At 44.0% G+C, this 15,354-nt stretch overlaps 10 non-coding genes across 10 annotated transcripts; all 10 read right to left on the reverse strand.

Annotated features, from left to right (window-relative positions):
• Positions 1–336: 336 nt before the first annotated feature.
• Positions 337–419, reverse strand: trnal-cag (transfer RNA leucine (anticodon CAG)). The gene has a single exon. It is a non-coding gene; the product is annotated as a tRNA-Leu (tRNA).
• A 344-nt stretch (positions 420–763) lies between these two features.
• trnal-cag (transfer RNA leucine (anticodon CAG)) lies at positions 764–846 on the reverse strand. Its single transcript has one exon. It is a non-coding gene; the product is annotated as a tRNA-Leu (tRNA).
• Positions 847–1,940: 1,094 nt separating this feature from the next.
• Positions 1,941–2,023, reverse strand: trnal-cag (transfer RNA leucine (anticodon CAG)). Its single transcript has one exon. It is a non-coding gene; the product is annotated as a tRNA-Leu (tRNA).
• Positions 2,024–3,461: 1,438 nt separating this feature from the next.
• On the reverse strand, positions 3,462–3,544 carry trnal-cag (transfer RNA leucine (anticodon CAG)). The gene has a single exon. It is a non-coding gene; the product is annotated as a tRNA-Leu (tRNA).
• Positions 3,545–5,074: 1,530 nt separating this feature from the next.
• On the reverse strand, positions 5,075–5,157 carry trnal-cag (transfer RNA leucine (anticodon CAG)). Its single transcript has one exon. It is a non-coding gene; the product is annotated as a tRNA-Leu (tRNA).
• Positions 5,158–8,014: 2,857 nt separating this feature from the next.
• trnal-cag (transfer RNA leucine (anticodon CAG)) lies at positions 8,015–8,097 on the reverse strand. The gene has a single exon. It is a non-coding gene; the product is annotated as a tRNA-Leu (tRNA).
• A 717-nt stretch (positions 8,098–8,814) lies between these two features.
• trnal-cag (transfer RNA leucine (anticodon CAG)) lies at positions 8,815–8,897 on the reverse strand. Its single transcript has one exon. It is a non-coding gene; the product is annotated as a tRNA-Leu (tRNA).
• Positions 8,898–10,427: 1,530 nt separating this feature from the next.
• On the reverse strand, positions 10,428–10,510 carry trnal-cag (transfer RNA leucine (anticodon CAG)). The gene has a single exon. It is a non-coding gene; the product is annotated as a tRNA-Leu (tRNA).
• A 2,857-nt stretch (positions 10,511–13,367) lies between these two features.
• Positions 13,368–13,450, reverse strand: trnal-cag (transfer RNA leucine (anticodon CAG)). Its single transcript has one exon. It is a non-coding gene; the product is annotated as a tRNA-Leu (tRNA).
• A 1,503-nt stretch (positions 13,451–14,953) lies between these two features.
• On the reverse strand, positions 14,954–15,036 carry trnal-cag (transfer RNA leucine (anticodon CAG)). The gene has a single exon. It is a non-coding gene; the product is annotated as a tRNA-Leu (tRNA).
• Positions 15,037–15,354: the final 318 nt, after the last annotated feature.

Genomic DNA, 15,354 nt, shown 5'->3' on the forward strand with positions numbered 1-15,354 from the left:
GGAGACTGCGACCTGAACGCAGCGCCTTAGACCGCTCGGCCATCCGGACGAAATTCATCATACCCCTTCGAATCAATCAACACGAAACGAATTTAATTGAATGCGCTGGATGGTTAGCATAGTTGCATGGATTACACTACTTACGTAAACTAATGCACCGACACGGACGTGCAAACACACAGATTGAGACAGAAAAACACCCCTCTCATTTCCCCTTTCTACTACCCCAAAGTAGCCAGCCAGTCACTTTGAGTTTAAACCTCCTTACCTTTTCCAAATGTTCTCCATATTACAAAGTTTGAACAGATAATCACAATCAACGAAATCCAAATGTAATGTCAGAAGTGGGATTCGAACCCACGCCTCCAGAGGAGACTGCGACCTGAACGCAGCGCCTTAGACCGCTCGGCCATCCTGACGTATTTCAACAGACCCTTCGAATCAATGAATACAAAACGCCATCATGGTTACTGTTCTCGTATGTTCAAATGTCCGTACAACAAGGACCGATAATAAACCCCAGCTACCATGCGCTGTAACGTTAGCATAGTTGCATGGATTACACAACTTACATAAACTAATGTCCGACACGGACGTGCAAACACACAGATTGAGACAGAAAGACACCCCTCTCATTTCCCCTTTCTACTACCCCAAAGTAGCCAGCCAGTCACTTTGAGTTTAAACCTCCTTACCTTATCCAAATGTTCTCCATATTACAAAGTTTGAACAGATAATCACAATCAACAAAATCCAAATGTAATGTCAGAAGTGGGATTCGAACCCACGCCTCCAGAGGAGACTGCGACCTGAACGCAGCGCCTTAGACCGCTCGGCCATCCTGACGTATTTCAACAGACCCTTCGAATCAATGAAGACAAAACGCCATCATGGTTACTGCTCTCGTATGTTCAAATGTCTGTAAAACAAGGACCGATAATAAACCCCAGCTACCATGCGCTGTAACGTTACCATAGTTACATGGATTACACTACTTACATAAACTAATGCACGGACGTGCACACAAAGATTGAGACAGAAAGACACCCCTCTCATTACCCATTTCCATCAACCTTTTCCAAATGTTCACCATATTACAAAGTTTGAACAGATAATCACAATCAACGAAATCCAAATGTAATGTCAAAAATGAGATTCGAACCAACGCCTCCAGAATAGACTGCGACCTGAACGCAGCGCCTTAGACCGCTGGGCCATCCTGACATATTACCACAATACCCTTCGAATCAATGAACACAAATCGCCATCATGGTTACTGTTCTCGTATGTTCAAATGTCCGTACAACAAGGACCGATAATAAACCCCAGCTACCATGCGCTGTAACGTTAGCATAGTTGCATGGATTACACTACTTACATAAACTAATGCACCGACACGGACGTGCAAACACACAGATTGAGACAGAAAGACACCCCTCTCATTTCCCCTTTCTACTACCCCAAAGTAGCCAGCCAGTCACTTTGAATTTAAACCTCCTTAACTTTTCCAAATGTTCTCCATATTACAATGTTTGAACAGATAATCACAATCAACGAAATCCAAATGTAATGTCAGAAGTGGGATTCGAACCCGAGCCTCCAGTGGAGACTGCGACCTGAACGCAGCGCCTAAGACCGCTCGGCCATCCGGACGAAATTCATCATACCCCTTCGAATCAATCAACACGAAACGAATTTAATTGAATGCGCTGTAACGTTAGCATAGTTGCATGGATTACACTACTTACGTAAACTAATGCACCGACACGGACGTGCAAACACACAGATTGAGACAGAAAGACACCCCTCTCATTTCCCCTTTCTACTACCCCAAAGTAGCCAGCCAGTCACTTTGAGTTTAAACCTCCTTACCTTTTCCAAATGTTCTCCATATTACAAAGTTTGAACAGATAATCACAATCAACAAAATCCAAATGTAATGTCAGAAGTGGGATTCGAACCCACGCCTCCAGAGGAGACTGCGACCTGAACGCAGCGCCTTAGACCGCTCGGCCATCCTGACGTATTTCAACAGACCCTTCGAATCAATTAAGACAAAACGCCATCATGGTTACTGTTCTCGTATGTTCAAATGTCCGTACAACAAGGACCGATAATAAACCCCAGCTACCATGCGCTGTAACGTTAGCATAGTTGCATGGATTACACTACTTACATAAACTAATGCACCGACACGGACGTGCAAACACACAGATTGAGACAGAAAGACACCCCTCTCATTTCCCCTTTCTACCACCCCAAAGTAGCCACCCAGTCACTTTGAGTTTAAACCTCCTTACCTTTTCCAAATGTTCTCCATATTACAAAGTTTGAACAGATAATCAAAATCAACGAAATCCAAATGTAATGTCAGAAGTGGGATTCGAACCCACGCCTCCAGAGGAGACTGCGACCTAAACGCAGCGCCTTAGACCGCTCGGCGAATTTAATTTAATGAGCTGTAACGTTACCATAGTTACATGGATTACACTACTTACATAAACTAATGCACAGACACGGACGTGCACACAAAGATTGAGACAGAAAGACACCCCTCTCATTACCCATTTCCACTACCCCACCGTAGCCAGCCAGTCACTTTGAGTTTAAATCTCCTTACCTTTCCAAATGTTCTCCATATTACAAAGTTTGAACAGATAATCACAATCAACAAGATCATAATGTAGTGTCAGAAGTGGGGTTCAAACCCACGCCTCCAGTGGAGACTGCGACCTGAACGCAGCGCCTTAGACCGCTCGTCCATCCTGACAAATTTCATCAGACCCCTTTGAATCAATCAACACAAAACGCCATCATGGTTACTGCTCTCGTATGTTCAAATGTCTGTAAAACAAGGACCGATAATAAACCCCAGCTACCATGCGCTGTAACGTTACCATAGTTACATGGATTGCACTACTTACATAAACTAATGCACCGACATGGACGTGCACACAATGAAACCTCCTTACCTTTTCCAAATGTTCTCCATATTACAAAGTTTGAACAGAAAATCACAATCAACGAAATCCAAATGTAATGTCAGAAGGGGGATTCGAACCCATGCCTCCAGAGGAGACTGCGACCTGAACGCAGCGCCTTAGACCGCTCGGCCATCCTGACATATTACACCAATACCCTTCGAATCAATTAACACAAATCGCCATCATGGTTACTGTTCTCTTATGTTCAAATGTCCGTACAACAAGGACCGATAATAAACCCCAGCTACCATGCGCTGTAACGTTAGCATAGTTGCATAGATTACACTACTTACATAAACTAATGCACCGACACGGACGTGCAAACACACAGATTGAGACAGCCCTCTTATTTCCCCTTTCTACTACCCCAAATTAGCCAGCCAGTCACTTTGAGTTTAAACCTCCTTACCTTTTCCAAATGTTCTCCATATTACAAAGTTTGAACAGATGATCACAATCAACAAAATCCAAATGTAATGTCAGAAGTGGGATTCGAACCCACGCCTCCAGAGGAGACTGCGACCTGAACGCAGCGCCTTAGACCGCTCGGCCATCCTGACGTATTTCAACAGACCCTTTGAATCAATGAACACAAAACGCCATCATGGTTACTGTTCTCGTATGTTCAAATGTCCGTACAACAAGGACCGATAATAAACCCCAGCTACTATGCGCTGTAACCTTACCATAGTTGCATGGATTACTCTACTTACATAAAGTAATGCACCGAAATGGACGTGCACACAAAGAAACCTCCTTACCTTTTCCAAATGTTCTCCATATTACAAAGTTTGAACAGATAATAACAATCTACGAAATCCAAATGTAATATCAGAAGTGGGATTCGAACCCACGCCTCCAGAGGAGACTGCGACCTACGAGAACCTTACTGTTCTCGTATGTTCAAATGTCCGTACAACAAGGACCGATAATAAACCCCAGCTACCATGCGCTGTAACGTTAGCATAGTTGCATGGATTACACTACTTACATAAACTAATGCACCGACACGGACGTGCAAACCAACAGATTGAGACAGAAAGACACCCCTCTCATTTCCCCTTTCTACTACCCCAAAGTAGCCAGCCAGTCACTTTGTGTTTAAACCTCCTTACCTTTTCCAAATGTTCTCCATATTACAAAGTTTGAACAGAAAATCACAATCAACGAAATCCAAATGTAATGTCAGAAGGGGGATTCGAACCCATGCCTCCAGAGGAGACTGCGACCTGAACGCAGCGCCTTAGACCGCTCGGCCATCCTGACATATTACACCAATACCCTTCGAATCAATTAACACAAATCGCCATCATGGTTACTGTTCTCGTATGTTCAAATGTCCGTACAACAAGGACCGATAATAAACCCCAGCTACCATGCGCTGTAACGTTAGCATAGTTGCATGGATTACACTACTTACATAAACTAATGCACCGACACGGACGTGCAAACCCACAGATTGAGACAGAAAGACACCCCTCTCATTTCCCCTTTCTACTACCCCAAAGTAGCCAGCCAGTCACTTTGTGTTTAAACCTCCTTACTTTTTCCAAATGTTCTCCATATTACAAAGTTTGAACCGATAATCAAAATCAACGAAATCCGAATGTAATGTCAGAAGTGGGATTCGAAACCACGCCTCCAGAGGAGACTGCGACCTGAACGCAGCGCCTTAGACCGCTCGGCCATCCTGACGTATGTCAACAGACCCTTCGAATCAATGAACACAAAACGCCATCATGGTTACTGTTCTCGTATGTTCAAATGTCCGTACAACAAGGACCGATAATAAACCCCAGCTACCATGCGCTGTAACGTTAGCATAGTTGCATGGATTACACTACTTACATAAACTAATGCACCGACACGGACGTAGTTGCATGGATTACACTACTTACGTAAACTAATGCACCGACACGGACGTGCAAACACACAGATTGAGACAGAAAGACACCCCTCTCATTTCCCCTTTCTACTACCCCAAAGTAGCCAGCCAGTCACTTTGAGTTTAAACCTCCTTACCTTTTCCAAATGTTCTCCATATTACAAAGTTTGAACAGATAATCACAATCAACAAAATCCAAATGTAATGTCAGAAGTGGGATTCGAACCCACGCCTCCAGAGGAGACTGCGACCTGAACGCAGCGCCTTAGACCGCTCGGCCATCCTGACGTATTTCAACAGACCCTTCGAATCAATGAAGACAAAACGCCATCATGGTTACTGTTCTCGTATGTTCAAATGTCCGTACAACAAGGACCGATAATAAACCCCAGCTACCATGCGCTGTAACGTTAGCATAGTTGCATGGATTACACTACTTACATAAACTAATGCACCGACACGGACGTGCAAACACACAGATTGAGACAGAAAGACACCCCTCTCATTTCCCCTTTCTACTACCCCAAAGTAGCCAGCCAGTCACTTTGAGTTTAAACCTCCTTACCTTTTCCAAATGTTCTCCATATTACAAAGTTTGAACAGATAATCACAATCAACAAGATCATAATGTAGTGTCAGAAGTGGGATTCAAACCCACGCCTCCAGTGGAGACTGCGACCTGGACGCAGCGCCTTAGACCGCTCGGCCATCCTGACATATTGCATCAGACCCCTTTGAATCAATCAACACAAAACGCCATCATGGTTACTGCTCTCGTATGTTCAAATGTCTGTAAAACAAGGACCGATCATAAACCCCAGCTACCATGCGCTGTAACGTTACCATAGTTACATGGATTACACTACTTACATAAACTAATGCACGGACGTGCACACAAAGATTGAGACAGAAAGACACCCCTCTCATTACCCATTTCCATCAACCTTTTCCAAATGTTCACCATATTACAAAGTTTGAACAGATAATCACAATCAACGAAATCCAAATGTAATGTCAAAAATGAGATTCGAACCGACGCCTCCAGAATAGACTGCGACCTGAACGCAGCGCCTTACACCGCTGGGCCATCCTGACGTATTACCACAATACCCTTCGAATCAATGAACACAAATCGCCATCATGGTTACTGTTCTCGTATGTTCAAATGTCCGTACAACAAGGACCGATAATAAACCCCAGCTACCATGCGCTGTAACGTTAGCATAGTTGCATGGATTACACTACTTACATAAACTAATGCACCGACACGGACGTGCAAACACACAGATTGAGACAGAAACACACCCCTCTCATTTCCCCTTTCTACTACCCCAAAGTAGCCAGCCAGTCACTTTGAGTTTAAACCTCCTTACTTTTTCCAAATGTTCTCCATATTACAAAGTTTGAACAGATAATCACAATCAACGAAATCCAAATGTAATGTCAGATGTGGGATTCGAACCCACGCCTCCAGAGGAGACTGCGACCTGAACGCAGCGCCTTAGACCGCTCGGCAATCCTGACGTATTTCAACACACCCTTCGAATCAATGAACACAAAACGCCATCATGGTTACTGTTCTCGTATGTTCAAATGTCCGTACAACAAGGACCGATAATAAACCCCAGCTACCATGCGCTGTAACGTTAGCTTAGTTGCATGGATTACACTACTTACATAAACTAATGCACCGACACGGACGTGCAAACACACAGATTGAGACAGAAAGACACCCCTCTCATTTCCCCTTTCTACTACCCCAAAGTAGCCAGCCAGTCACTTTGAATTTAAACCTCCTTAACTTTTCCAAATGTTCTTCATATTACAAACTTTGAACAGATAATCACAATCAACGAAATCCAAATGTAATGTCAGAAGTGGGATTCGAACCCACGCCTCCAGAGGAGACTGCGACCTGAACGCAGCGCCTTTGACCGCTCGGCCCTCCTGACGTATTTCAACAATACCCTTCGATTCAATGAACACAAATCGCCATCATGGTTACTGTTCTCGTATGTTCAAATGTCCGTACAACAAGGACCGATAATAAACCCCAGCTACCATGCGCTGTAACGTTAGCTTAGTTGCATGGACTACACTACTTACATAAACTAATGCACCGACACGGACGTGCAAACACACAGATTGAGACAGAAAGACACCCCTCTCATTTCCCCTTTCTACTACCCCAAAGTAGCCAGCCAGTCACTTTGAATTTAAACCTCCTTAACTTTTCCAAATGTTCTCCATATTACAAACTTTGAACAGAAAATCACAATCAATGAAATCCAAATGTAACGTCAGAAGTGGGATTCGAACCCACGCCTCCAGAGCAGACTTCGACCTGAACGCAGCGCCTTAGACCGCTCGGCCATCCTGACGTATTTAAACAGACCCTTCGAATCAATAAAGACAAAACGCCATCATGGTTACTGTTCTCGTATGTTCAAATGTCCGTACAACAAGGACCGATAATAAACCCCAGCTACCATGCGCTGTAACGTTAGCATAGTTGCATGGATTACACTACTTACATAAACTAATGCACCGACACGGACGTGCAAACACACAGAAAGACACCCCTCTCATTACCCCTTTCTACTACCCCAAAGTAGCCAGCCAGTCACTTTGAGTTTAAACCTCCTTACCTTTTCCAAATGTTCTCCATATTACAAAGTTTGAACAGATAATCACAATCAACGAAATCCAAATGTAATGTCAGAAGTGGGATTCGAACCCACATCTCCAGAGGAGACTGCGACCTGAACGCAGCGCCTTTGACCGCTCGGCCCTCCTGATGTATTTCAACAATACCCTTCGATTCAATGAACACAAATCGCCATCATGGTTACTGTTCTCGTATGTTCAAATGTCCGTACAACAAGGACCGATAATAAACCCCAGCTACCATGCGCTGTAACGTTAGCTTAGTTGCATGGACTACACTACTTACATAAACTAATGCACCGACACGGACGTGCAAACACACAGATTGAGACAGAAAGACACCCCTCTCATTTCCCCTTTCTACTACCCCAAAGTAGCCAGCCAGTCACTTTGAATTTAAACCTCCTTAACTTTTCCAAATGTTCTCCATATTACAAACTTTGAACAGATAATCACAATCAACGAAATCCAAATGTAATGTCAGAAGTGGGATTCGAACCCACGCCTCCAGAGGAGACTTCGACCTGAACGCAGCGCCTTAGACCGCTCGGCCATCCTGACAAATTGCATCAGACCCCTTTGAATCAATCAACACAAAACGCCATCATGGTTACTGCTCTCGTATGTTCAAATGTCTGTAAAACAAGGACCGATAATAAACCCCAGCTACCATGCGCTGTAACGTTACCATAGTTACATGGATTACACTACTTACATAAACTAATGCACGGACGTGCACACAAAGATTGAGACAGAAAGACACCCCTCTCATTACCCATTTCCATCAACCTTTTCCAAATGTTCACCATATTACAAAGTTTGAACAGATAATCACAATCAACGAAATCCAAATGTAATGTCAAAAATGAGATTCGAACCGACGCCTCCAGAAGAGACTGCGACCTGAACGCAGCGCCTTAGACCGCTGGGCAATCCTGACGTATTACCACATTACCCTTCCAATCAATGAACACAAATCGCCATCATGGTTACTGTTCTCGTATGTTCAAATGTCCGTACAACAAGGACCGATAATAAACCCCAGCTACCATGCGCTGTAACGTTAGCATAGTTGCATAGATTACACTACTTACATAAACTAATGCACCGACACGGACGTGCAAACACACAGATTGAGACAGCCCTCTTATTTCCCCTTTCTACTACCCCAAATTAGCCAGCCAGTCACTTTGAGTTTAAACCTCCTTACCTTTTCCAAATGTTCTCCATATTACAAAGTTTGAACAGATGATCACAATCAACAAAATCCAAATGTAATGTCAGAAGTGGGATTCGAACCCACGCCTCCAGAGGAGACTGCGACCTGAACGCAGCGCCTTAGACCGCTCGGCCATCCTGACGTATTTCAACAGACCCTTTGAATCAATGAACACAAAACGCCATCATGGTTACTGTTCTCGTATGTTCAAATGTCCGTACAACAAGGACCGATAATAAACCCCAGCTACTATGCGCTGTAACCTTACCATAGTTGCATGGATTACTCTACTTACATAAAGTAATGCACCGAAATGGACGTGCACACAAAGAAACCTCCTTACCTTTTCCAAATGTTCTCCATATTACAAAGTTTGAACAGATAATAACAATCTACGAAATCCAAATGTAATATCAGAAGTGGGATTCGAACCCACGCCTCCAGAGGAGACTGCGACCTACGAGAACCTTACTGTTCTCGTATGTTCAAATGTCCGTACAACAAGGACCGATAATAAACCCCAGCTACCATGCGCTGTAACGTTAGCATAGTTGCATGGATTACACTACTTACATAAACTAATGCACCGACACGGACGTGCAAACCCACAGATTGAGACAGAAAGACACCCCTCTCATTTCCCCTTTCTACTACCCCAAAGTAGCCAGCCAGTCACTTTGTGTTTAAACCTCCTTACCTTTTCCAAATGTTCTCCATATTACAAAGTTTGAACAGAAAATCACAATCAACGAAATCCAAATGTAATGTCAGAAGGGGGATTCGAACCCATGCCTCCAGAGGAGACTGCGACCTGAACGCAGCGCCTTAGACCGCTCGGCCATCCTGACATATTACACCAATACCCTTCGAATCAATTAACACAAATCGCCATCATGGTTACTGTTCTCGTATGTTCAAATGTCCGTACAACAAGGACCGATAATAAACCCCAGCTACCATGCGCTGTAACGTTAGCATAGTTGCATGGATTACACTACTTACATAAACTAATGCACCGACACGGACGTGCAAACCCACAGATTGAGACAGAAAGACACCCCTCTCATTTCCCCTTTCTACTACCCCAAAGTAGCCAGCCAGTCACTTTGTGTTTAAACCTCCTTACTTTTTCCAAATGTTCTCCATATTACAAAGTTTGAACCGATAATCAAAATCAACGAAATCCGAATGTAATGTCAGAAGTGGGATTCGAAACCACGCCTCCAGAGGAGACTGCGACCTGAACGCAGCGCCTTAGACCGCTCGGCCATCCTGACGTATGTCAACAGACCCTTCGAATCAATGAACACAAAACGCCATCATGGTTACTGTTCTCGTATGTTCAAATGTCCGTACAACAAGGACCGATAATAAACCCCAGCTACCATGCGCTGTAACGTTAGCATAGTTGCATGGATTACACTACTTACATAAACTAATGCACCGACACGGACGTAGTTGCATGGATTACACTACTTACGTAAACTAATGCACCGACACGGACGTGCAAACACACAGATTGAGACAGAAAGACACCCCTCTCATTTCCCCTTTCTACTACCCCAAAGTAGCCAGCCAGTCACTTTGAGTTTAAACCTCCTTACCTTTTCCAAATGTTCTCCATATTACAAAGTTTGAACAGATAATCACAATCAACAAAATCCAAATGTAATGTCAGAAGTGGGATTCGAACCCACGCCTCCAGAGGAGACTGCGACCTGAACGCAGCGCCTTAGACCGCTCGGCCATCCTGACGTATTTCAACAGACCCTTCGAATCAATGAAGACAAAACGCCATCATGGTTACTGTTCTCGTATGTTCAAATGTCCGTACAACAAGGACCGATAATAAACCCCAGCTACCATGCGCTGTAACGTTAGCATAGTTGCATGGATTACACTACTTACATAAACTAATGCACCGACACGGACGTGCAAACACACAGATTGAGACAGAAAGACACCCCTCTCATTTCCCCTTTCTACTACCCCAAAGTAGCCAGCCAGTCACTTTGAGTTTAAACCTCCTTACCTTTTCCAAATGTTCTCCATATTACAAAGTTTGAACAGATAATCACAATCAACAAGATCATAATGTAGTGTCAGAAGTGGGATTCAAACCCACGCCTCCAGTGGAGACTGCGACCTGGACGCAGCGCCTTAGACCGCTCGGCCATCCTGACATATTGCATCAGACCCCTTTGAATCAATCAACACAAAACGCCATCATGGTTACTGCTCTCGTATGTTCAAATGTCTGTAAAACAAGGACCGATCATAAACCCCAGCTACCATGCGCTGTAACGTTACCATAGTTACATGGATTACACTACTTACATAAACTAATGCACGGACGTGCACACAAAGATTGAGACAGAAAGACACCCCTCTCATTACCCATTTCCATCAACCTTTTCCAAATGTTCACCATATTACAAAGTTTGAACAGATAATCACAATCAACGAAATCCAAATGTAATGTCAAAAATGAGATTCGAACCGACGCCTCCAGAATAGACTGCGACCTGAACGCAGCGCCTTACACCGCTGGGCCATCCTGACGTATTACCACAATACCCTTCGAATCAATGAACACAAATCGCCATCATGGTTACTGTTCTCGTATGTTCAAATGTCCGTACAACAAGGACCGATAATAAACCCCAGCTACCATGCGCTGTAACGTTAGCATAGTTGCATGGATTACACTACTTACATAAACTAATGCACCGACACGGACGTGCAAACACACAGATTGAGACAGAAACACACCCCTCTCATTTCCCCTTTCTACTACCCCAAAGTAGCCAGCCAGTCACTTTGAGTTTAAACCTCCTTACTTTTTCCAAATGTTCTCCATATTACAAAGTTTGAACAGATAATCACAATCAACGAAATCCAAATGTAATGTCAGATGTGGGATTCGAACCCACGCCTCCAGAGGAGACTGCGACCTGAACGCAGCGCCTTAGACCGCTCGGCAATCCTGACGTATTTCAACACACCCTTCGAATCAATGAACACAAAACGCCATCATGGTTACTGTTCTCGTATGTTCAAATGTCCGTACAACAAGGACCGATAATAAACCCCAGCTACCATGCGCTGTAACGTTAGCTTAGTTGCATGGATTACACTACTTACATAAACTAATGCACCGACACGGACGTGCAAACACACAGATTGAGACAGAAAGACACCCCTCTCATTTCCCCTTTCTACTACCCCAAAGTAGCCAGCCAGTCACTTTGAATTTAAACCTCCTTAACTTTTCCAAATGTTCTTCATATTACAAACTTTGAACAGATAATCACAATCAACGAAATCCAAATGTAATGTCAGAAGTGGGATTCGAACCCACGCCTCCAGAGGAGACTGCGACCTGAACGCAGCGCCTTTGACCGCTCGGCCCTCCTGACGTATTTCAACAATACCCTTCGATTCAATGAACACAAATCGCCATCATGGTTACTGTTCTCGTATGTTCAAATGTCCGTACAACAAGGACCGATAATAAACCCCAGCTACCATGCGCTGTAACGTTAGCTTAGTTGCATGGACTACACTACTTACATAAACTAATGCACCGACACGGACGTGCAAACACACAGATTGAGACAGAAAGACACCCCTCTCATTTCCCCTTTCTACTACCCCAAAGTAGCCAGCCAGTCACTTTGAATTTAAACCTCCTTAACTTTTCCAAATGTTCTCCATATTACAAACTTTGAACAGAAAATCACAATCAATGAAATCCAAATGTAACGTCAGAAGTGGGATTCGAACCCACGCCTCCAGAGCAGACTTCGACCTGAACGCAGCGCCTTAGACCGCTCGGCCATCCTGACGTATTTAAACAGACCCTTCGAATCAATAAAGACAAAACGCCATCATGGTTACTGTTCTCGTATGTTCAAATGTCCGTACAACAAGGACCGATAATAAACCCCAGCTACCATGCGCTGTAACGTTAGCATAGTTGCATGGATTACACTACTTACATAAACTAATGCACCGACACGGACGTGCAAACACACAGAAAGACACCCCTCTCATTACCCCTTTCTACTACCCCAAAGTAGCCAGCCAGTCACTTTGAGTTTAAACCTCCTTACCTTTTCCAAATGTTCTCCATATTACAAAGTTTGAACAGATAATCACAATCAACGAAATCCAAATGTAATGTCAGAAGTGGGATTCGAACCCACATCTCCAGAGGAGACTGCGACCTGAACGCAGCGCCTTTGACCGCTCGGCCCTCCTGACGTATTTCAACAATACCCTTCGATTCAATGAACACAAATCGCCATCATGGTTACTGTTCTCGTATGTTCAAATGTCCGTACAACAAGGACCGATAATAAACCCCAGCTACCATGCGCTGTAACGTTAGCTTAGTTGCATGGACTACACTACTTACATAAACTAATGCACCGACACGGACGTGCAAACACACAGATTGAGACAGAAAGACACCCCTCTCATTTCCCCTTTCTACTACCCCAAAGTAGCCAGCCAGTCACTTTGAATTTAAACCTCCTTAACTTTTCCAAATGTTCTCCATATTACAAACTTTGAACAGATAATCACAATCAACGAAATCCAAATGTAATGTCAGAAGTGGGATTCGAACCCACGCCTCCAGAGGAGACTTCGACCTGAACGCAGCGCCTTAGACCGCTCGGCCATCCTGACAAATTGCATCAGACCCCTTTGAATCAATCAACACAAAACGCCATCATGGTTACTGCTCTCGTATGTTCAAATGTCTGTAAAACAAGGACCGATAATAAACCCCAGCTACCATGCGCTGTAACGTTACCATAGTTACATGGATTACACTACTTACATAAACTAATGCACGGACGTGCACACAAAGATTGAGACAGAAAGACACCCCTCTCATTACCCATTTCCATCAACCTTTTCCAAATGTTCACCATATTACAAAGTTTGAACAGATAATCACAATCAACGAAATCCAAATGTAATGTCAAAAATGAGATTCGAACCGACGCCTCCAGAAGAGACTGCGACCTGAACGCAGCGCCTTAGACCGCTGGGCAATCCTGACGTATTACCACAATACCCTTCCAATCAATGAACACAAATCGCCATCATGGTTACTGTTCTCGTATGTTCAAATGTCCGTACAACAAGGACCGATAATAAACCCCAGCTACCATGCGCTGTAACGTTAGCATAGTTGCATGGATTACACTACTTACATAAACTAATGCACCGACACGGACGTGCAAACACACAGATTGAGACAGAAAGACACCCCTCTCATTTCCCCTTTCTACTACCCCAAAGTAGCCAGCCAGTCACTTTGAGTTTAAACCTCCTTACTTTTTCCAAATGTTCTCCATATTACAAAGTTTGAACAGATAATCACAATCAACGAAATCCAAATGTAATGTCGGAAGTGGGATTCGAACCCACGCCTCCAGAGGAGACTGCGACCTGAACGCAGCGCCTTAGACCGCTCGGCAATCCTGACGTATTTCAACAGACCCTTCGAATCAATGAACACAAAACGCCATCATGGTTACTGTTCTCGTATGTTCAAATGTCCGTACAACAAGGACCGATAATAAACCCCAGCTACCATGCGCTGTAACCTTACCATAGTTGCATGGATTACACTACTTACATAAACTAATGCACCGAAATGGACGTGCACACAAAGAAACCTCCTTACCTTTTCCAAATGTTCTCCATATTACAAAGTTTGAACAGATAATAACAATCAACGAAATCCAAATGTAATGTCAGAAGTGGGATTCGAACCCGAGCCTCCAGTGGAGACTGCGACCTGAACGCAGCGCCTTAGACCGCTCGGCCATCCTGACGTATTTAAGCAGACCCTTCGAATCAATGAAGACAAAACGCCATCATGGTTACTGTTCTCGTTTGTTCAAATGTCCGTACAACAAGGACCGATAATAAACCCCAGCTACCATGCGCTGTAACCTTACCATAGTTGCATGGATTACACTACTTACATAAACTAATGCACCGACACGGACGTGCACACAAAGATTGAGACAGAAAGACACCCCTCTCAAAACCCATTTCCACCACCCCACCGTAGCCAGCCAGTCCCTTTGAGTTTAAACCTCCTTACCTTTTCCAAATGTTCTCCATATTACAAAGTTTGAACAGATAATAACAATCAACGATATCCAAATGTAATGTCAGAAGTGGGATTCGAACCCACGCCTCCAGAGGAGACTGCGACCTGAACGCAGCGCCTTAGACCGCTCGGCCATCCTGACGAACTTTAACAGACCCTTCGAATCAATGAACACAAAACGCCATCATGGTTACTGTTCTCGTATGTTCAAATGTCCGTACAACAAGGACCGATAATAAACCCCAGCTACCATGCGCTGTAACCTTACCATAGTTGCATGGATTACACTACTTACATAAACTAATGCACCGACACGGACGTGCAAACAAAGATTGAGACAGAAAGACACCCCTCTCATTACCCATTTCCACTACCCCACCGTAGCCAGCCAGTCATTTTGAGTTTAAATCTCCTTACCTTTCCAAATGTTCTCCAAATTACAAAGTTTGAACAGATAATC

The sequence above is a fragment of the Gadus morhua genome, chromosome 2, assembly GCF_902167405.1.
Source record: "Gadus morhua chromosome 2, gadMor3.0, whole genome shotgun sequence".
NCBI classification, from domain to species: Eukaryota; Metazoa; Chordata; class Actinopteri; order Gadiformes; family Gadidae; genus Gadus; species Gadus morhua.